The 23,510-nt window shown below is 38.3% G+C and overlaps 1 long non-coding RNA gene across 2 annotated transcripts in view; it reads right to left on the minus strand.

Annotated features, from left to right (window-relative positions):
* LOC139029685 (uncharacterized) overlaps window positions 1-21,564 on the minus strand; it is a 31,736-nt gene extending 10,172 nt beyond the window's left edge. For both annotated transcript variants that reach the window (XR_011481879.1, XR_011481880.1), the window contains exon 1: window positions 21,404-21,564. This is a non-coding gene — a long non-coding RNA (uncharacterized lncRNA). The remainder of the gene's footprint in view (window positions 1-21,403) is intronic.
* Window positions 21,565-23,510: the final 1,946 nt, after the last annotated feature.

The raw sequence follows: 23,510 nt of genomic DNA on the forward strand, positions 1-23,510 counted from the left end.
TTTAAAATAATTTCATTTTCTGTGACACATTCATAAATTTGCTGGGATAAACAGAATGAACATTTTTGTGGCTTTTGATATGTATTTAAGTATTTTCCCTTGATGATTCAATTTTGCTTATCAAACTACCCATTTTATTCAAATATATAAACTCTGGGTATTAGGATATAAAATGCTACCAAATTATTATTTTAATTTATATTCCCTTACTGGGTTGGAAGTTGGAGCACTTTTCATATACTTATTGATTATTTGATTTTCCTTTTTAAAGAATTGTCTGTTCACAAACTTGTCTCATAATTCAACTGATCTTCATTATAATTTCAAATGATGTATAAGAGCTCCTGAAAGATGAAGGGTATAAATCTTTGAGTAGTATGACCTACTGTAAATATTTTTCTTAGTTGATCATGTATGTTTTATTTTGACTTAACATGTTTTGATTTTTGACATCTGTAGTGGGACATTTTTTGTGAGTCAAATCTACAAATGTTTTCAAAAGAAAAGAGAAAATAAGACCCATATAAAATAGAGAACCTAAAAGTGTGGCAGAAATAAAACAAATGTACTTTGGTTATGACAAAAAATGTTAATTGTTTAAACTTCTTATTAAAAAATAATCTCAAAGTGAGTAAAAAATCTAAATTCAAATTTATAGGAGATAGTCATCAAAAGTGCTAACTATTTAAGGTAAAAGGATAGTTTAAAAATGCATCAGTTAAGGGCAAATAACAAACAAATAATGCTTACAATACTGCTGTAAGAAAAATTAGAATTCAAGGTAAAAAAAAAACATTGAGAGGGCAAAGTAGCACATTTTACCAATAAAGGAACAATTTATATGAAATATATGCTAGTCACAAAACTTTATGAGTTTAATAGTTAAGACTCAAATACATAAATCAAAAACTATTAGAAATTCCAGTCAATAGAAATATGATTTTACTGTAATAATAGAACTCACCACTCAGTTTTTGACAGTTTAAGTAAGCAAACAATAAAAATAAAACATCAAAGATAAAAATGATCTAGGCGAACTTATTCAAAAGGATTAGAAAGTAGATATATATCAAACTCTTTGGTCAAAATAAAGCTCACATGGTCCCCAACTTATGGTGATTTAACTTAATGATTTTTCAACTACGATGGTGTAAAAGCAATATGCTTTCAGTAGAAACAATGGTTTGAATTTTTATTTTTTTCCCAGGTTTTCAATATGCAATATGATCCTTTCTCCTGATGCTGGGCGGAGAGCCACAGCTCCCAGTCAACTAGGGTTTCACCAGGGTAAGTAACTAATGCACTCACAGCCATTCTGTACCCATAATGTATTCTGTTTTTCATGTTATTACAGTGTTCAATAAATTACAGGAGATAATCACATTTTATTATAAAATAGGCTTTGTGTTAGATGATTCTGCCCAATTATAGCCTAATGTAAGTGTTCTCAGCATATTTAAGGTAGGCTAGGCTAAGCACTGATGTTCCATAAGGTAAATGTATTGAATACATTTTCAACTTATGATATTTTCAAATTACAATGGATTTATCAGGACATAACCCCATCTAAGGGACTTCCCTGGTGGTTCAGCAGTAAAGAACCTCCCTGCAATGCAGGAGATTAGGTTCTATCCCTGGGTCAGGAAGATCCCCTGGAGAAAGAAACGGCAATCTACTCAAGTATTCTTGCCTGGGAAATTCCATGGACAGAGGAGCCTGGCAGGCTACAGTTCATGGGGTCGTAAAAAAGTCAGACATGACTTAGTGACTAAACAACAACCCCATCTAAGTCGAGGAAGATCTGTACCTCGTTTTTTTTTTAAACACTGACTTAAAACTTATAAAAACTTCATTGTACTCACAAAGAAAACATAACTTCAATAAAGTAGTTATATTGTATACAATCTGATCCAAAGCAATAACATTAGCCATTACTAACAAAGTATAAACAAATAGAATAAAATGGGCTGAAAGGATTTTTTTTTCCATAAAAGCTTCTCAATAACTTGTGTCAAATAAAAATTTAAACTTTGCTTACCAATTAAATCCAAACTGTTGACAGAGTCAAATCCAAGACTTTAATTATTAGCAAGCTGTATTAAGTAAAAGGATAAATTTGAATCCTTAATGTGTGCTTCAAATGGTAATTGCACAGGCATAAGAAGAGGAATATTTCGTGAGCAGAAGTTCAATGAGAACCTGCACTGTCTCAAAGTGGTCGAGGAAACCAATTCAGTCTTAGGTTATGTTAATAGGCATTAAATCACCAAATAAATGCCAGAGATGACCCCCATTCTACTATGTACATCCCACTCTAGGGATATAAAGCATCATATGGCTCAATGGAAGGAGAAATAAGGAAGAAATACTAAAAATACTGGAACAATTAAAACAATCTCTCATTCTCTTTTCTCTGCCCCAGTTCTGGGATCAAGATGGCATAAAATATGGTGGGATTAAGGAAAGATGATGGCTATCTTGTCAAAAGGAATAAAGACATGATCAATACTTTGGTCAACTCTTAGTTTCATTTCTCCCAGGGGTGGTGTGAAAAGTGAAAGTGTTAGTCTCTCGGTCTTGTCTGACACTTTGCGACCCCATGGATTATAGCCCGCCGAGCTCTTCTGTCCATGGAATTCTCCAGGCAAGAATACTGGAATGGGTTGCTATTTTCTTTTCCAAGGGATCTTCCGAGCCCTGGGATCAAACCCGGGTCTCCCGCATGGCAGGTGGATTCTTTACCATCTGAGCCACCAGGGAAGGTGATTGTGTAGGAATGCACATTTGGAGTTGGGGGATTCCTTTTTATTGGAAAGTGTTGTTGACTTTAGGTAGAGAAGAGGGTTGAGACCCAGGAGAGAATGCTCGCTGGTTCTGTGTGAAATCCCTTGGACCTGTTTCTGAGAGTGAGAAGGAAAGGACATGCTCAAGTTTCCTCTTAACCTGCAGGACGATGAAGAAGGGCTTCAGGACAGAAGCATGATCACAGAAGGAAGAAAGTGCATGTGGCTGAGATAACCTCCGGCTGCATTTTCTGGGCACCTTGAGCTCAGTAGGTAGCAGAATGGCAGACAAATGCAGAAAATAGGAATATAAAGTCATTGGTCAGGCCAGATCAAAGGAACGTATTCAGGGTTAAAAGCCACATTTTGAGTAGAAAGTATTAGTTGCTCAGTTGTGTCCAACTCTTTGAGACCCCATGGATTGTAGCCTGCCAGGCTCCTTTGTCCATGGGATTCTCTAGGCAAGAATACTGGAGTGGGTTGCCATTTCCTTCTCCAGGGGATCTTCCAACCCAGGGATCAAACCCAGGTCTTCTACATTTCAGGCAGTTTCTTTACTGTCTGAGCCACCAGCAAAGCCTATACATTTTAAATAAAGAAGGTGATAAATCAGAGAACTTACAGAAAAGGAAGACTGGGGATTAGGAAAGGTTAACCGTTACACCTACAAAAAGGTGAATGAGTCAGGTGACATCATAAGCATGTGAAAAGGCTTCCATGTCTCTATCGGTTCAAAAGAGTAAAACAAGGCAGGAAATGGTCTAAACTGTAGGGCCAAATATGCCTCCAAATTAGGAACATTATAACAATTCTAAAATGAAAGCATTCCCTCATGGAACTAAGGGCTCTATCTAAGATAAAAGATTATCTTATAATTCATAAAAGATTTATGTCATCCTGTCTCTCATTCATTCATGTGCTCATTTTATAAGGCATCTAGAGTGAGCCAGACCTATGCTAGGTGCTGGGGAGACCAAGAAGAATAAAACATGGTCTGGCAAACAAGGAGCTCTCATCCTCTGGAGGATCCTGCTACTATACAAAAAGGGTGATAGGAAGGAAGCCAACAGAAGTAGAACCTGCAGATAATGGCAGGGTTTGGCTTAGGTAATTCTAGGAGAAAAGGTATAAGAAAAGATACAACAGGCCTCAGAACCTCCCTCTGCCATGTAGCTACCACACAGCAATGTCTGTGGAGAGAGAGCTTCCCAGGTCCAGGAGGGCACTTCTTTTTTTCTTTTTTTTAAGTCTTTACTGAATTTGTGACAATATGGCTTCTGCTTCATGCTTTTGGTTTTTGGCTGTGAGGCGTGTGGAATCTCAGCTCCCCAAACAGGGATCAAACCCAAACCCCCCTGGCTTGAAAGGCGAAGTCTTAACCGCTGGACCACCAGAGAAATCCCCAGCAGGGTATTTCTGAATGTTGTGAAGTTGTAGGCCTGGAACCTTAACAAAGGGCTTCCGCTGAGCCCCAGGATTATCAACATATAGATAACCAACTCAGTCATTTTAGGGCCGATGGCCTTAAAAGTTGAAAATGATATACACTGCCATAAATGTAATGTACGTAAATGTAATTTCTGCTAGATGCTCATATGGTTTATACTCACCAAACTACCTGGCCACCATCCCAATAATAGCATCTGCAAGATGACTGCAGGGAAAACAAGGCCTCAATATTTTTGACATTTGAATAGCCTAAGGAGGCTAGACTGTACTCACATCAACTTTGTAAAAATAACTGTGGGCATGTGATAAAGAAAAGGAAAAAAGGCGGACAAAGGAAGATAAAGTTAAGTACATATAATTAGCATCTACTTCCAGTCAGTACAATATTTCACAATTGTTTTTCATCACATACCGTTTTCCATCAGATAGTACCCTCAGGGGAAGATGGTAAGATCACCAGTATGAGGGAATGGCTTTAAACCCCACTGACTGAGGACATTGACACCCTGAGTTCTGTCTCTCTTCTATCTCTGCTTCTCTCTAGATAGATGACAGATAGATGGATGGATAGAAGAACAGATAGATGACAGATGGATAGATATACAGACAGACAGACAGATAGGTGAGACATTGCTCAGTAAGAGTTTGTGGCCTCACACCTTTACTCCACCTCTTTGATCACTATTAAAATACATGTTCTTTGGGAAAATAGCATCTAGTAGACATTGATGCTTTCCAGGGCTGCGGGTACTATGAGACATCATAGCACTTCAAATCTTGACTTGAGAGGTGCTGAAGAAATGCAGTGAGAATCTGTGTAAACTGATGAGCATTGTGTTGGCCATACAGTAGGTGCGCAATGAAGGCTCATTTCCTTCTTCTGCAGCTCTGCCTCCTGTATCTTGCTTCTCCCCTCAAAGGGTAAAGATGTGATTCGGACAATAAGGAGTCTACGTGCAATGCATAAGACCTGGGTTAGATCCCTGGGTCGGGAAGATTCCCTACAAAAGGGAATGGCAACCCACTCCAGTATTTTTACCTGGAGAATTCCATAGACAGAGGAGCCTGGCAGGCTATATTCCAAGGGGTCACAAAGAGTCAGACACGACTGAGTACCTAATACTCAAAGGCTAAAAGAATCACCTTGCTGGAGTCATGTTAATTCTTTCACTAAGTGGTCCAGGTTTGGGGTGATGACAAGTACAAATTCCTTGTCTGTCTCTGTTCTTTGCTGAAATATTATCCTGCCAACAAAATACTGCTCCTTCCTCTTGGTAAATGCTAAGTTCCCTCAAAGTGCTGATTCCCTTTGTTTTTCCTTCTTCCAGAGGAAGTAAACTTTTAAACCTTGGTTTCTCTTCCGCTTAACTCAACTACATTAAATTCAACTTAACAGCTCTTTAGTGTCTTTGAAATAGTGTGTGCTTTGCTGAACTCAGCTATCTGAGGTCACAAAATGCACATGAGGAAATTCCTGGGCACCTAGAGACTCAGGCCAGGTTAAGTGTGATTGGAGGGCTTCTCACAGATGGGTCTCACTGCACTCTTCACTATTAACCCGAGGTCCAGAGGTGATGCAGTAAGTCAGCCTTCACTCTTAGTCCTTACAGAGCCCTGCACACGCTCGATTCTTTCTTGGTTTTATCACAGTTCTAGAGTTGAATGAAACAGCCATGTTATTGCTGTGGAAGCCTGGATTAACTCGGGTTGCTGAGACCATGACAAAATTTATCTGCTATCAAGGATTTGGCAATGGAGACATTAAAAGGTAGGCATGCCTTTTCCTGTAATCATAGGGTGTAGCCAAAGCAATAAACTTGCTTTACTTCCAAACACGACTAGCATTTTAGCAAACTGGCTCGTGTTTATAAAATAACCAATTCAAGGAAAATTCTTGCCATCCAGGCATCTTTTCCACTGCCCACCTTCCATGTGTTGTGGGTTTGGTTGTGTGGTGGTTTGTTTTTTTTTTTTTTTTTTGAAGATAGTAGCAGTAATCTCTTTGTTTTATGTATTTATTTATTTGCTTATTTTGCTGTATCAGGTCTTAGTTGAGGCATGCAAGCTCTTCTTTGTGTCCTGCAGGATCTTTTGTTGCAATGCACAGACTCTCTAGTTGTGACATGAAGGCTCAGAATTGTTGTGTGGGCTTAGCTGCTCCTTGGAATGTGAGGTCTTAGTTCTCTGACCAGGGACCAAACTTGTAGCCGCTGCCTTGAAAGGCGGAGTCCTAACCACTGGAACACCAGGGAAGTCAACCCACAATGTGTTTTGATTCATGCTCAGTACACATCTCTCATTTTGAAATGGCTTGAAGCAATGACGATGTGATTAGAAGAGGGATGCAAGACATTTTATCTGTGGGAGTTTCAGAGTTTTCAAAGATATAAAGGGTGTGTATATTCTAGTCCAATCTACAGAGAAGATGTAATGGTACACAGGCAGGCAGACTTGGCCCTCATGGGATCACAAGCTTCTTTGACATCATCTAAGATTCCTAGCCTCTCATTTCTACAGAGAGTTTTTCAAAAAGAAAATACAACACTGATGCAGGTCCCCAGAACTACATTGTGCCTGTTAAAGGGAGGCTACCTTATTAATTCAAAGATTTTAATTCCTAATACCTAACACTTCCCAGGTGGTTCAGTGAGTGAAGAATCTGCATGCAATGCAGGAGACACAGGAGACGCAAGTTTAATTCCTGGGTCGGTAAGATTCCCTGGAGGAGGGCATGGCAACCCACTCCAGTATTCTTGCCTGGAGAATCCCATGGACAAAGGAGCCCATGTCACAAAGGGTCAGACACACCTGAAGTGATTGAGCACACATGAGTACGCGTGCGCCTAACACACACTGAGTCTGTGACATGTGTCTGGACCTACATTTGTGATGTGCTTTACATGAATTATCTTATACGAGATAGATAATATTATTATGTCTACTTTACAGATGAGAAAACTGGGGTTCAGAAAGTCATTGAGACAATTCCTCCAGTAAAAGGCAGTGACCAGGCCTCCCCGAACCTAGAACCACACTCTTGATGGCTGTGCTGAGCTTCCATGGGGAGAGGCAACTCTTTAGAACCGGGAGAGCATAGCCAATATGATCCCCTAAAAGACTAATCTCTTCTTATGCTGTAAACCAGATATTTTTGATCAAGCAGAGTATAGCATACTTACACCCTTACATATACACTTTTCCTGTAGAAAGTCCTCATGAATGTATATAGAAAGTAAAGATATTCACTAATATTCACCTCTGTAGGAAATACACACGTCACTATACAGAGCTAGTCTTAACATAAAGTCATAAAGTGGTTACCAATTGCTTTCAATCTGAAGAATTCTAGTAAATTTTTTCTCTGCCTTCTCATAAAATTTGACATACTGCTGTTGGAAAGAATATTATTGAATAAGGTCCACTCTTTTGCTGAAGATTGCTCTTTTGTGGTGTCTCTCTTTCAAAATGCAAATATTACAGAAGAGTAATATTAGAAGTCATAAACAAATTTGTGTAAATAGTTTTATTATAACCCTCAGTGTTATGAACCAGAGAAGGCATTGGAGTGTCTCAATGCACAGTGCGTCTCAGCAAAAACCAGGGCAAAAATTGTAGTCAGTATCTAGGATGTGTCTCAGAACCAGTGAACAAATGTGCAGATGACCAGCATGCAAGGAGTGATGGTACAACTTTTGTTTCCAGGGGGAAGCTAAATGTTCCTGTTTTCTAACATAGCAGTAACTTTCTTGATGCAATTGTGAAAACTGGATTATTTTCAAATGTTGTCTGTGGCCTCTAGGCATTTGAAACATCCTCAGATTCTACGCCTAATAATTACTTTGCTTGAAAACACCCCAGGATATTTTCTAAACTTTTCTAGTGAATAAAAAGATAGACCTGGATGTCCACTTCTGGGAAGATGGAGTATACATGTCTTTCTCCCATTCCTCCCATTGAGAACAACTAAAAACCATGGACATTACATATAAAACAACCATAAGAAATCTGTGAAAGGTGAAGAGAGGATGGCAGATTGGCAGTGGAAATTAGGACACAAGGATTAACACAGCAGTGAGTTCTCTGGATTTTCTTTCTGCTTCCTATATCCCAGACTGAAAGCTGGAAAACTCAACAATTCCGAAGTACATGTGGGTTCAGATAAAATAGCCCCCTGAGTTTTCTCTCTCTCTCTAGTCAAAGGATCATAAAAGAGAAGGGAGGAAGGAAAGAAGCTATAAAGAAAGAAAACATTTACACATCTGCTGTTTTCCAGTCAAACATCAGAAAAAACCTGTAGTACCACCTACACATGCCAGTAAAAGCTAAGTGGAGCCTAGGTTTCCAATCTCAAGAAGGTGTAACAAGGCACCTCAACACCCTCACCAGGATGTTGTCAGAGAAGGCTCAGTGTGGAATTGGAGTTTTCATCCTCACCTGGCAGTAATAAGCCATTCAGCCCATACAGTGTCCATGGAGACCATGTGGGAAATGTGGGCTGTCACTTTCACCTGGAAGAATGAAGGACTCCCATTCCAGTGGGGTAGTATCAGAGGAGCCTTCATGGAGACTCAGATCTTTCCAGGGGTAATAAGCCACCAGGGGTTAACAATACACGGAGTTGTCACTGGAAACCACATGGAAAGCTAAAACTCCGGTCTCCATCCAGAAGTAACAAGGAGCCTCCTTCTTCCCAAGTTCAAGAAAGGATGAGTGGGAAATCTGGACTTCTACCTTCACATAATGGCAACAAAGTAAAATTCCCTGCTGGAGCAGTGTCACAAAAGCAAAGAAACACTTAAACAAAACCACCTAAAATTAAATGACTATGTAAGATCCAGAGTCTCACAACATAACTCCAAAAATGTCCAAGTTCCAGTAAAAAACTACTCAACATGTAGTAGGTAGTAGTTTAGTTGCTAAGTCATATTTGACTCTTGTGACCCCATTGACTATAGCCTGCCAGGCTCCTCTGTCCATGGGATTTCCCAGGCGAGAATACTGGAGTGGGTTGCCATTTCCTTCTCCAGGGGATCTCCCCAATCCAGGTATCGAACCTGAGTCTCCTACATTGAAGGCAGATTCTTTATCACTGAGCCAACTGGGAAGCTCAAACAAAAACTACTCAACATATCAATAACCAAAGAGATCTCAAACTAAATTTTGAAAAATTAGTGAATGCCAACACCAAGAACACAGAGATGTTAGAAGTACCTGACAAAGATTTTAAAGCAACTGTGATAAAAATGCAATTAGCAATTACAAATATGCTTGAAACAAATGAAAAAGTAGAAAACCTCAGCAAAGACACAGAAAGTCTCAGCAAAGTAATATGAGATAGAAAAAAGAACCAAATGTAAATTTTAGAAATGAAAAAATATAATAATTGACATTTAAAAGTTCAGTAGATGTGCTCAACAGAAAAATGGAGGGGACAGAGGAAAGAACCAATGAACAAGAAGATAGAACAGTAAAAATCACCCAGTATGACCAACCAAGAGAAAATATCCTTTAAAAAAAACAAAAATAAACAAACAAAAAACCAAACAACCCCCCCAACAAAAAATAAACCACAAAAGAGATTCAGGGGCCAATGAAACTATAAAAAAATATCCAACATTTATGAAATTAGAACCCTGGAATGGGAGAAGGAAGAGGGTGGTGCTGCAAAAGCACTCCAAGTGGGTGACAAGTTCCCAAATTTGACAAGGGACATAAACTATCAGATTCAAGAAGCTTAACAAACCATAAACAGAATAAAGTGAAAGAATCCACCCTAAAACACATCATAATTAAACTTTAAGTGACACAGTATTTTTGAAGTGCTGAATGAAAATAATTGTCAACCTTGAATCCTATGCCCAGGAAAAAATAACCTTCAGGAATAAAGAAGAAATAGACATCCTCAGATAAAGGAAAACAGAGTTTGTTACCAGAAGACCTATCCTAAATGTATAGCTAAGTAAATTTGTCTAAGAAGAAAGGAAATAATAAAATAAAGAAGTTTAGACCTTAGAAAGAACATCAGAAAGGAGGGGAAGAGTACAATGAGCAGAAATATGTATTAAAAATATAGACTTTTTCTTTTTGAATTTTCTACATTAGTTCTATGGCCAATGCATAAGTTTTAACACTGTATGATATACTTCTAAATGAATGTAAAGAAAATATTTAAGACAATTATAGAGGAAAGGGTTTTATATTTTACCCAAACTGGTAAAATGACAATATTAGTAGGCTATAATGTTATACATATCTAATAGAACACCTAGAATTATATGAAAAGTTTTTTTTTAAGTTCTATGAAATGGGTTTTTTTTTAATTAAGTAAAATAAGTTCCATTTTATTTAGAATAAAAATGGAATTCTAAAAAAAGTTCTAATATACAAAAATCCAAGAAAAAGACAGAGAAATGAAAAATTGAGAGAACATACAGAAAACAAAAAAAAGTGAGATGGCAGACTTGAGTTCTAACATATCAATAATTATATTAAATATATTAATTAATAATTATATTAAATATAATACAAATACACCAATTAAAAGACAGAGGAAACTGGATTCATAACTTTAAAACTACCTAAAAAGGAAATCCCCATGCCTAGATGTAGGTGTGTTCATTGGAGAATTCCTCCAAGAATATGTGTGTGTATATATATATATATACATATATATATATATATATATATATTTTATATGTGAATCAAAATGAAATTCTACACAATCTCTTGCAGAAAATGAAAGAGAAGGAAATACTTCCCAATTCAATTTATGAAACTATTGTAACCTTGATACCAAAAACCATACAAAAACAGTACCAAAAAAAAAAAGCCCTACAGACCAATGTTGCTAGTAAACATAGTTGCAAAAATACTTAACAAAATATTAGCAAATAGAATTCAACAACATACAAAAAGAATTACACTCTATAATTCAGATACATTCCATGGATGCAAGTCTTATTAATATTCAAAAATCTATCACTGTACTTTTCCATATTAAGAGGCCAAAGAAGAAAGATCATATAATCATATCAACTGATGCATAAAAAAGCAAAATATAACACCTATTCCTAATTTTTTAAAAAACTCATAAAAACAGAAGTAGAAGAGAGCTTCCTCAGTTTGATAAGACCCTGCATGAGTGTTCAGTTGTGGCTGACTCTTTTCGACTCCATAGACTGTAGCCCACCAGGCTTCTCTGTCCATGGAATTCTCCAGGCAAGAATACTGGAGTAGGTTGCCATTTCTTCCTCCAGGGGATCCTCCCAACCCAGGGATCAGACCCGAGTCTCCTGTGTATCCTGCATTGTAGGCAAATGCTTTATTGCTGGACCACAGGGGAAGCAGAGTGATAAAAGCACCCACAAAAAACCTATAGCTAATGGCAAAAGACTGAATGCTTTTCCTCTAATATAAGTAACAAGGCCAGAACATCCACTCTCCCTACTCTTATTCAACATAGTGCTGGAAGTTCTAGTCAATGCAATAAGGCAAGAGGAAGAAATGAAATGTAAATATATCAAGAATAAGAAGTAAAATCTATCTAAAACACTACAAGAACTACTGAATCTAGCAAGGTCACAAGATACAAGGCAAACATACAAAGATCAATTTTATTTCTGTCTACCAGTAAAGAACACATGGGCTTCCCCAGTGGCTCCACAGTAAAGAATCTGGCTGCAATGCAGGAGCTGCAGGAGACACGAGTTCGATCTCTGGGTTGAGAAGATCTCCTGAAAGAGGGCATGGCAACCCACTCCAGTATTGCTTGGAGAATCCCATGGACAGAGGAGCTTGGCAGGCCACAGTTCATGTGGCTACAGGGTCACAAAGAATCAGACACAACTGAAGTGACTTAGCACTCACAAAGAACACATGGACCCCTAAGTTAAAAACACAGTACGATTTATAATTGCTTGAAAAATGAAATACTCAGGCATAAATCCAGCAATCCATATATAGGATTTGTATACTGAAAGCTACACAATGCTGATGAAAGAAATCAAAACTTTAAATAAATGAGGTGACATACCATGTTGATGGATTAGAAAACTAAATATAATTAAGATGTTAATGCTCTCCAAAATTGATATATAAGTTTAATGTCATCCCTAACAAAATTCTAGCAATATTCTTTTGTAAATTTAGACAGAAGAATTTTAAAATTTATGTGGACAGGCAAAGGAACTGGAATGATTTTGAAAGAGAAGAATAAAGTAGGAGGAACCAATCTAGCCATTTTCAAGACTTAATTACATAACCAGAGTAATCAATCCTGTGGTATTTGTACGGAGACAGATACATAGATCATTAGAACAGAACCCAGGAATAGACCCTCACAAATACACCAAATTGATTTTTGACAGACACAAAATCAATCAATAGATGAATAATAGTTTTTCCAATTGAAGTAATTGGGAATCCATAGGCAGAAAGAAGGGCTTTCCAGGTGACTCATTGGTAAAGAACCCTCCTGCCAATGCAGGAGACGCAAGAGACGCGAGTTTGACCCCGGGTCAGAAAGATCCCCTGGAGAAGGACATGGCAACCCACTCCAGTATTCTTGTCTGGAAAACTCCATAGAGAGAGGAGCCTGGTGGCTACAGTCCATGGTGTCTCAAAGAGTCAGACACAACTGAACAACTGGGCATAGCGCACAGCACAGGTGGAAAGAAAGAGAGAAAGAAAAAGAGATGGTTGGGGGGGAGGGGAGGGAGGAAGAAAGCAGAGGAGGGCGGACTTAGTCCTAAGTCTTACACCTTATAAAAAATCAAACAAAATGAGATCACACCCTTAAACATAAACATGGAACTATAAAAATTTTAGAAAATAAAAAAAACACAAAATACCAGGAAAAAGATGAGAAAGTCTTCAGGATTTAGGGCTAGGGAAAGAGTTCTTAGATTTGACACCAAGCAATCTATTTTTTTAAATTGCTAATGTGTACTTCTCAAAATTAAAAACGTTTGCTCCACACAAGACTCTGTGAAAAGGATGAAAAGACAGACTACAGACTGGGAGGAACTACTTGCAAACCACGTATCTATCTGACACAGGACCAGTATCTAAAATATATAACAAGTCTTCTAATTTTGTTAATTTGGTTCTTCTCCCTTTGTTTCTTAATGAGTCTTGCTAATGGTTTGTCGATTTTGTTTATTTTTTCAAAAAACCAGCTTTTAGCTTTGTTAATTTTTGCTATGATCTCTTTAGTTTCTTTTGCATTTATTTCTACCCTAATTTTTAAGATTTCTTTCCTTCTACTAACCCTGGGGTTCTTCATTTCTTCCTCCTCTAGTTGCTTTAGGTGTAGAGTTAGGTTATTTATTTGACTTTTTTCTTGTTTCTTGAGGTAGGCCTGTAATGCTATGAATCTTCCCCTTAGCACTGCTTTTACAGTGTCCCATAGGTTTTGGGTTGTTGTGTTTTCATTTTCATTCATTTCTATGCATATTTTGATTTCATTTTTGATTTCTTAACAAAATTAGAAATGAAAATGGAGAGATCACAACAGACAACACTGAAATACAAAGGATCATAAGAGACTACTACCAGCAGCTCTATGCCAATAAAATGGACAACTTGGAAGAAATGGACATGTTCTTAGAGAAGTATAACTTTCCAAAACTGAACCAGGAAGAAATAGAAGATCTTAACAAAACGATCACAAGCAAGGAAATCGAAACTATAATCAGAAATCTTCCAGCAAACAAAAGCCCAGGACCAGATGGCTTCACAGCTGAATTCTACCAAAAATTTAGAGAAGAGCTAACACCTATCTTACTCAAACTCTTCCAGAAAATTGCAGAAGAAGGTAAACTTCCAACCTCATTCTATGAGGCCACCATCACCCTAATTCCAAAACCAGACAAAGATGCCACAAAAAAAGAAAACTACAGGCCAATATCACTGATGAACATAGATGCAAAAATCCTTAACAAAATTCTAGCAAACAGAATCCAACAACATATTAAAAAAATCATTCATCATGACCAAGTGGGCTTTATCCCAGGAATGCAAGGATTCTTTAATATCCACAAGTCAATCAATGTAATACACCACATTAACAAATTGAAAGATAAAAACCATATGATTATCTCAATAGATGCAGAAAAAGCCTTTGACAAAATTCAACATCCATTTATGATTAAAACTCTCCAGAAAGCAGGAATAGAAGGAACATACCTCAACATAATAAAAGCTATATATGACAAACCCACAGCAAGCATCACCCTCAATGGTGAAAAATTGAAAGCATTTCCCCTGAAATCAGGAACAAGACAAGGGTGCCCACTCTCACCACTACTATTCAACATAGTTTTGGAAGTTTTGGCCACAGCAATCAGGGCAGAAAAAGAAGTAAAAGGAATCCAGATAGGAAAAGAAGAAGTGAAACTCTCTCTGTTTGCAGATGACATGATCCTCTACATAGAAAACCCTAAAGACTCTACCAGAAAATTACTAGAGCTAATCAATGAATACAGTAAAGTTGCAGGATATAAAATTAACACACAGAAATCTCTTGCATTCCTATACACTAACAATGAGAAAACAGAAAGAGAAATTAAGGAAACAATACCATTCACCATTGCAACAAAAAGAATAAAATACTTAGGAGTATATCTACCTAAAGAAACAAAAGACCTATACATAGAAAACTATAAAACACTGATGAAAGAAATCAAAGAGGACACAAACAGATGGAGAAATATACCATGTTCATGGATTGGAAGAATCAATATTGTCAAAATGGCTATACTACCCAAAGTAATCTATGGATTCAATGCAATCCCTACCAAACTACCAATGGTATTTTTCACAGAACTAGAACAAATAATTTCACAATTTGTATGGAAATACAAAAAACCTCGAATAGCCAAAGTAATCCTGAGAAAGAAGAATGGAACTGGAGGAATCAATCTGCCTGACTTCAGACTCTACTACAAAGCCACAGTCATCAAGACAGTATGGTACTGGCACAAAGACAGAAATATAGATCAATGGAACAGAATAGAAAGCCCAGAGATAAATCCATGAGCCTATGGTCACCTTATCTTTGACAAAGGAGGCAAGGATATACAATGGAAAAAAGATGACCTCTTTAACAAGTGGTGCTGGGAAAACTGGTCAACCACCTGTAAAAGAATGAAACTAGAACACTTTCTAACACCATACACAAAAATAAACTCAAAATGGATTAAAGATCTAAATGTAAGACCAGAAACTATCAAACTCCTAGAGGAGAACATAGGCAAAACACTCTCTGACATAAATCACAGCAGGATCCTCTATGACCCACATCCCAGAATTTCAGAAATAAAAGCAAAAATAAACAAATGGGACCTAATGAAACTTAAAAGCTTTTGCACAACAAAGGAAACTATAAGCAAGGTGAAAAGACAGCCCTCAGATTGGGAGAAAATAATAGCAAACAAAGCAACAGACAAAGGATTAATCTCAAAAATATACAAGCAACTCCTCCAGCTCAACTCCAGAAAAATAAATGACCCAATCAAAAAATGGGCCAAAGAACTCAACAGACATTTCTCCAAAGAAGACATACAGATGGCTAACAAACACATGAAAAGATGCTCAACATCACTCATTATCAGAGAAATGCAAATCAAAACCACAATGAGGTACCATTATACGCCAGTCAGGATGGCTGCTATCCAAAAGTCTACAAGCAATAAATGCTGGAGAGGGTGTGGAGAAAAGGGAACCCTCTTACACTGTTGGTGGGAATGCAAATTAGTACAGCCACTATGGAGAACAGTGTGGAGATTTCTTAAAAAGCTGGAAATAGAACTGCCATATGACCCAGCAATCCCACTTCTGGGCATACACACCAAGGAAACCAGATCTGAAAGAGACACGTGCACCCCAATGTTCATCGCAGCACTGTTTATAATAGCCAGGACATGGAAGCAACCCAGATGCCCATCAGCAGATGAATGGATGAGGAAGCTGTGGTATATATACACCATGGAATATTACTCAGCCGTTAAAAAGAATTCATTTGAATCAGTTCTATTGAGATGGATGAAACTGAAGCCCATTATACAGAGCGAAGTAAGCCAGAAAGATAAAGACCATTACAGTATACTAACACATATATATGGACTTTAGAAAGATGGTAACGATAACCCTATATGCAAAACAGAAAAAGAGACTCAGATGTATAGAACAGACTTGTGGACTCTGGGAGAAGGCGAGGGTGGGATGTTTCAAGAGAACAGCATTGAAACATGTATATTATCTAGGGTGAAACAGATCACCAGCCCAGGTTGGGTACATGAGACAAGTGCTCGGGCCTGGTGCACTGGGAAGACCCAGAGGGATCGGGTGGAGAGGGAGGTGGGAGGGGGGACTGGGATGGGGAATACATGTAAATCCATGGCTAATTCATTTCAATGTATGACAAAAACTACTGTAATGATGTAAAGTAATTAGCCTCCAACTAATAAAAATAAATGGGAAAAAAAAAAAAACAAGTCTTAAAATTCAGCCACAAAAATCCAAATGATCCTATTAAAAAATGGGCAGAAAACATGAAAAGATATTTTATCAAGGAGAATATACAGATGGCAAATAAGTACATGAAAAAAGCTTTTTAATGTCATCTGCCATTAGGGAAATACAAACTAAAAACCACAATAAGCTATCACTTCACAGCTATGGGAATAACAAAAATAAAAAATAGTGACAATATCAAATGCTGGCGAGAATTCAGAGAAACTGGGTCTCTTTCATGGCTGCTGTGAATGTAAAATCTTACAAACACTCTGCAAAAGCTTGGAGTTTTCTTTAAAAAAAAAAATTAAGCCTTGCTACCATGTTGTACTCTGGGTACATTTTTTTTCACAGAGAAAAAAAGCATGTTTGCAAAAACCTATACACAAATTTTTATAGCAGCTTTGTTTGTGAAAACTCCAAACAGGAAACAACCCAGAAGTCCTTCAGCAGATGAATGATTAAAGAAACAAAAGTATATCCATACCATGAAGCAATAAAAAACAAGCTATTGCTCTGCAAAACAACTTGGATGAATCTCCAGAGAATTATGCTCGTGGAAAAAGTCAGTCAGGAAAAAAAAAAAAAAAGTTGCATATTGCATGATTCCATTTGTATAATATTCTTGAAGTGACAGAATTATAGAAATAGAGCACTGGTCTGTGGTTCCCAGAGATTTAAAGAAAGGATGGGGACAGGTGAGAAGTGGGTGGGACTCTCAAGGGCAATGGGAGAGATCCTTGTGTTGATGGGCAGATTCTGTATCTTGACTGTGTCACTGTCAACTTCCTGGTTGTGATATTGTACTCTAGTTCTGCAAGAGGCTGCCTTTGGGAGAAACTAGGAAATGGGCACATGGATGTCTACGTAATAATATTATTTCTCACAACTGCATGTGAATCTACGATTTTCTCAAGATAAAAACCTTCATAAAATAACACTACCCAGAAGACTCCAAATAAACACAGGCTATTTGAAGAAAATATATTTTTTTGAGTTGTACTTATATGCTCTTTGACATAGTCCAGCAGATGTTTGGAAACTATGAGAAATCTGATCAAGGAAATTAAAAGACCTGGAAGAGGGATAGAGATAGAAAGCAATTCAGAGGTAGTCTTGACAGGAAGTGAAAAAGCCAGGCCTGTCATCATGGGCCTTGGAGGTGAGGGAAGTGCGGCAGGTGTGCCAAGTAATTGCCATCCCTGACTTGGAGGTGTAACCTAAAGGTTTATTGATAGAGTCTTTGAGAGCTTGGGAGCTCCAGAGACTAGAACTTTCCAAAATGGTATCCATTTTAAAAGTTTAAAAGCAAAACATTTTGCTTTTAAAGTAACAGTACCCTAGGTTTAAAAGCAAGCGTCTAAATCCCCTGGGTTGTAACTCTAGCTGTGCCCAGTGAGATCCTGGGCTATAGGGCTGACTGTTTAGCCGATGTTCCACTCTGATCATTCTCTGGCCCACAAATACATTATGCAGTTCATTGCTCAGGAAAATTTTCTCTTTGTTTGAGTTACAGGGATTAAAAGCATTACAGCTTAATCCCTTTGATGCATCCAGGCCATTTTGAAATTGAATGTTTTTCTATTAACTCTCCTACTGAGAACCAATTCACTGCCACTGGAGCAACAGAGCTAGGCAATCCTGATTAATTACAGAATTCTGCCCTTCTGCCGCTCGCAGTCTTTTAAAAACATCTAATAACAAAAGTACTTAAATGAATCTATGAGATTAATCAGCGTTTCATGTAATTTGAAATAAGAAACTTCACAGCCATTCCTCACTAAAAAGAATAGGAGAAAGAGACAAGAGCTACTACATTAAAGAAACCAGGGTTTAAGAATTCACATGTCAAAGAGGCAAGCCATGTCAACTCTCAAACTAACGGAAAAACAAATCCATGTTAGAAAATCAGCACACACTCGGTTTTATTACAATTCTCGAAATGGAGAACATGAGTTTACAAATTAAATTATACATTCAATTCAGAGGTTGTAGTGCTGCTGTCAGATTTATAGCCTCCAATTCACAGAGACCAGTAATAAACTGTCAAGGAGGGAGGTTGACTACTCATCAGATATGCTTTGAGTTGATGAGTTAGACGGAACAGTCTCCATATGGGAGCATAAGGTAAAGGAAGGCCTTGATTTTGCTTCTCTTTGTCAGCGGTGCCGATGGAGAGAGCTCGATTGGAAGGACATGTTTGCTGTAGTAAAAACAAATGAATATTATACTTCATTTCCTACACTACGGAAAATGGAAGAAAGCAGTGTAGGAGAAAATGTAAACAACTCAAATCTAGACTAGCACATGTTGAGAAATAGCCCTGCCCACTGAATAAAAGTGGTGACCTCAGAAGCGTTTATCTCTAGAAGTCCACGGGATGGAATGTGTGGTTTTATGCTTAAAAACCAGGATTTGTACAAGCTTAAAATTCACAACCATTTCAACATAGTATTTTTCACTGGAAACCTTATTACTGTTTGGCAAGATATTTATTTCACATATCAACAAGTATCAACTCTATGTATGACTGTCTTTTTTACTGTATTATTTTCTTGTGCTCCAAGATGCTTTTCATGGAGGCCTACTTTATAGATATATGCTTAAGAAGGACAGCAATGCTGAGGAATTATTCATGCTCGCTTAAAGACAAAGCACTATGCTAAATAAAGTGTGAAGTTATTAAATGATGCCTACCCATACACAGTCCTTAGAAATGAATATAGCCATTTTCATATGTGCAGTAAAGTATACCTCTTTGAAATTTGAAAGATGAAATTCCTTCAAGAGGTGTCACTTGTCAGTCTCATAAGAAATCGTCATCTCTGCTTTTCCCTAAATATTTCCCTGTGTGTTGAATTGGGTTGGCCAAACAGTTCGTTCGAGTTTTTCCATCTACCAGGAAGAAACCGGAATGAACTTTTTGGCCAACCCAATATCATATTATCAAGGTAGTGCCTTAAAATGTTGTAAAGTCATTTCTTTTACTTAGCAAAATTGATTCATTTGGAATGTCAGAGTCTATTCACAAGTTTTCCATTTTTACTTTCTAATAAATATTTTCTTCCCCTTTTCTTTCTGTATTTAGGGTTTACTTTTTTGTTATTTTAATTTAATCACTGTACCCAGTATTCTTGGGATTCTATATTTGCACAAGGTATTATGCTGGATGCCAAAAGAGATACATAGTTATGAGTCCTGGTTTCTGCCCTCCAGGTATCTTGCATTCTAGAGGGAGAAAAAGGTACCTAAGCCAAACCAAAGGGAACATGATTGAGGGCCTTGTTGCCCAGAGGGTGGTCCTCAGACTGGAATTCCCAGCTAGGAGTTTGTTAGAAATGCAGAGTCTGAGGATCTTCCCTGGCCCTAATGAAGCAGAAGCTGCATTTAGCAAAATTAAAGACCCTGATGCTAGCGAAGATTGACAGCAAGAGGAGAAGGGGGCGACAGAGGATTAGAGGGTTGGATGGCCTCACTGACTCAATGGACATGAATTTGAGTAAACTCCAGGAGATAGTGAAGGACAAGGCAGCCTGGCATGCTGCAGTCCGTGGGGTCACAAAGAGTCAGACATGACTTACTGACTGAACCAAAACAACAACAGCTGATTGTAACTCTCAGTACAGTGTTGAAAGGGCAGTGGGAAGGCCCTGGGGAGGTAGCTTCAAGCAGCTTTGCTAGTCACGGGGCTTTGCTTAGGGGAATCAGGGTTAGGGAGTAGGAAATGGCACAAGCTATGGTGTATCTGGTAGATTCTGTGCCTGAGCACCTGGGAGACACTCCAGGGGTCTCCCCACAGCACCCTGATGGACCCTCCTCATTGAGGGTGAGATGAAACTCTGACTCCTGCTCTCAAAGGACTCCCATTACTTTTACCCTAGATTTCCTTGGACTTTCCACAGCCCCTTCAATTAGCAACCATGAATGCAAATTTGAGAATGTTTCTTTAGGGTAATCAGAGAATCAGATTTTCACTTCTTACCTCATTTCCTAGACAAGATTTTAAAAAAAAACAAAAAACTATGATAGTTATTTCTAACCGTGTCTTTGATGTTTTTAAGAGTGAGGAACATTTGACCAATCTCTGCTTTCCATCTTCTTATAACAGATAGCAGGGATCACAACTTCAAGGACAATGGGGTGATCAAACAGGTAAGCATGTGTGAACGTGTGACATGATGGCTATAAAACAATAGGGAGTGAGTGGAGAAGGCACGCTACCTTCACTAAAAACAAAACTGAAACCCAAATCCCTGGGGCAGACAAATCCCATCTTTGGGCCACACTAAACAAGAAGCCACCAGGATCATCACTTCACTCATTTCTCTAATCCTCACCACATGGAGAGTTGATTTCAATCCCACAGAGCTGAGATAAACCATCTGAAGATGGTTTGACTCAAATGGAAATCCACAGAAGCATATCATAGAATCCCTCCAGTTATCCCAAGAGTGGGTCAAAGGCAAGAATCCTCCTCCTTTATCTTTGTATTCTGTATACCCAGCCCATCTGCAAACACGACGCATCACGATTGCATGGAGAAACCACGTCAGACAAATGGCATGATAATGTTTAACGACTGCGTAGGGCTCATGCCTTGCTAGGCACTGTCCTGAGAGCTTTCCGTCTGCTGCTGTCATTTGCTCTTCCCAACTCACCTGTGACGTAAATACTGTCATTATCCCAGTTTTACAGGTGAGGGAACAGAGGCGAGTGTCACACAAGAGGCGAAGGGGAGATTCCACGGCTCCAAGGTCCATGATTTTAACCAAAATGTAAATACTTACAATAAAGCGAGAGTGAGTCACTGGTTCCAGGATTGTGCAAGCGGGTGGAGGGAAGAAACTCATCGTGGGTAATATTTAACAGGGGATAACTGCTGGCGGAGACAGGCCTGGGAACATTCTAGAGAGTATAAGAGAAGTGGGTTCTGGGGAGTTTGGACAGGAAGCTGGTGGTGAGAAGAGTAAAGGTGGGTAGGGGTGGAATGTGGTCTGATTGTGGTGGATGGGGGCAGTGTTGAGACCATACTTTTTCTGTCTTCCTCCTCTTTCTGACCACTGGCACAAGTTCCCACAAAGAAGAGCTAAACTAAAATTTAGAAAAAAAAAATATTGTATTTCATATATTGGCAGCACATTTGATTTTCCCCCCATATTCCCCTCACCCCCAAGTCCCAGGGGTCTGGTTTCTGTCCAAGTTAGAAAAACAGAAATGTAAACATTAGTAACATACGAAAAGGACAGAGCCTCTTCCCTTTGCAGCTCACCAAAAGTTTGCTCTATGGGATGGGTTTGATTGATTGCATTATGGATGATTCCCTTTTGAAGGGAAGGCCCAGAAGAGATCAGAGAGGGTGAACCCCAACCCACAAAAAAACCTTGAGAGAAGAACCAGCACTACTCTGCTCATGTCTTCATGCCGTGAGAGGGTGAGTTCCAGTGCTAACATTTCCCACAACAAAGAGAATCTTCCTCCTAGTGTCCCTCTGCCATAGTGACTCTTATGTGACATCTTGGCTAGACTACCGGGCCCATATATTTGGCCAAACGTTTAGCCTAGATTGTTTCCGTGAAGGTAATTTTTAGATGAAATTAACAGTAAATTCAGTAGACTTTGAGTAAAGCAGATTGCTCTTCATAATGTGGGCAGTGGGGGGCCTCATTCAGTCAAAGGCCTTACTAAAAAAAGACTGACCTAGCTGGAAGGAGAAGGGATTCTGCCAGAAAAATGCTTTTGAAATTGGACTGTAACTTCTGTAACTACCCTGGGTCTTCAGTCTGCCAGCCTACTTGAGATTTTGGACTTTCTAAGTCTCTACAATTGTATGAGCCAATTTCTTAAAACCTAAATTAGATAGATAGATAGAAAGATAGATCGAAATAAATGATACAAACATATCCTGTTGGATTTTCTGTTTCTCTGGAGAGCCTTGACTAATATATATTCCTATTTTACCAATTCTAAGATGTACATTTTTTCACATTTTAACATCCCTGAAATCATAAAATATCTTAAATTGGCTTTCTTTTAAATGAAATGTGATTGTTCTTACTATTTAACAGAGTACCGAACATTCTCCCAGCTACATTAAATTTAGAACATGCAGCCAATAGTTTGCTATAAGGAGCCACCTGATTGTAGTATAACCACCATCTGTGATTTGGGTCACCATGCAGTGAACTCTCTCCAAAGATCCATGAACTCTGTGCAGTTTTTTTTTCTTTTTCAAAAAAGCATGTATTTATTTGTTTGGCTGTGCCAGGTCTTCATTGCAGTGTGAGGGTTTCTCTCCAGTCATGGTGCATGGTCTTGTGGTGCATGGGCTCAGCAGTTGCAATGTGCAGGCTTGGTTGCAGCATGTAGGATCCCAGTTCCCCAAGAAGGAGTCAAACTCACATCCTTTGCATTGAAAGGTAGATTTTTCACCACTGGACAACCAGGGAAGTCCCATGTGCAGTTCAAACTAGCTATTTTCTATAACCCTTCATTCAACTGCCACCTGTAAGCTCTGAAAAAAAATTTTTTTCCCCTAGGGGATGCAAAATATGAATTTTATGAGGAAGAAAGAGCCTGAAAGAAATGTTTTGAAAGAGAAGAGGAAAAGAAAATGGTCTATAGTTCTCAAATGAGCCTCTTTGCACTACTTAAGCCCCACTTTCCTTTCAGCCCAGATTTATAGCATTTTGATCAATATCTGTGCTTTCTTTATTCTGTTGCAAGTGGCATATTGTTTTCCTACCTGGTACATTTTAAAAAGAACTG

Source organism: Odocoileus virginianus, chromosome 19 (assembly GCF_023699985.2).
Source record: "Odocoileus virginianus isolate 20LAN1187 ecotype Illinois chromosome 19, Ovbor_1.2, whole genome shotgun sequence".
Taxonomy (NCBI): domain Eukaryota; kingdom Metazoa; phylum Chordata; class Mammalia; order Artiodactyla; family Cervidae; genus Odocoileus; species Odocoileus virginianus.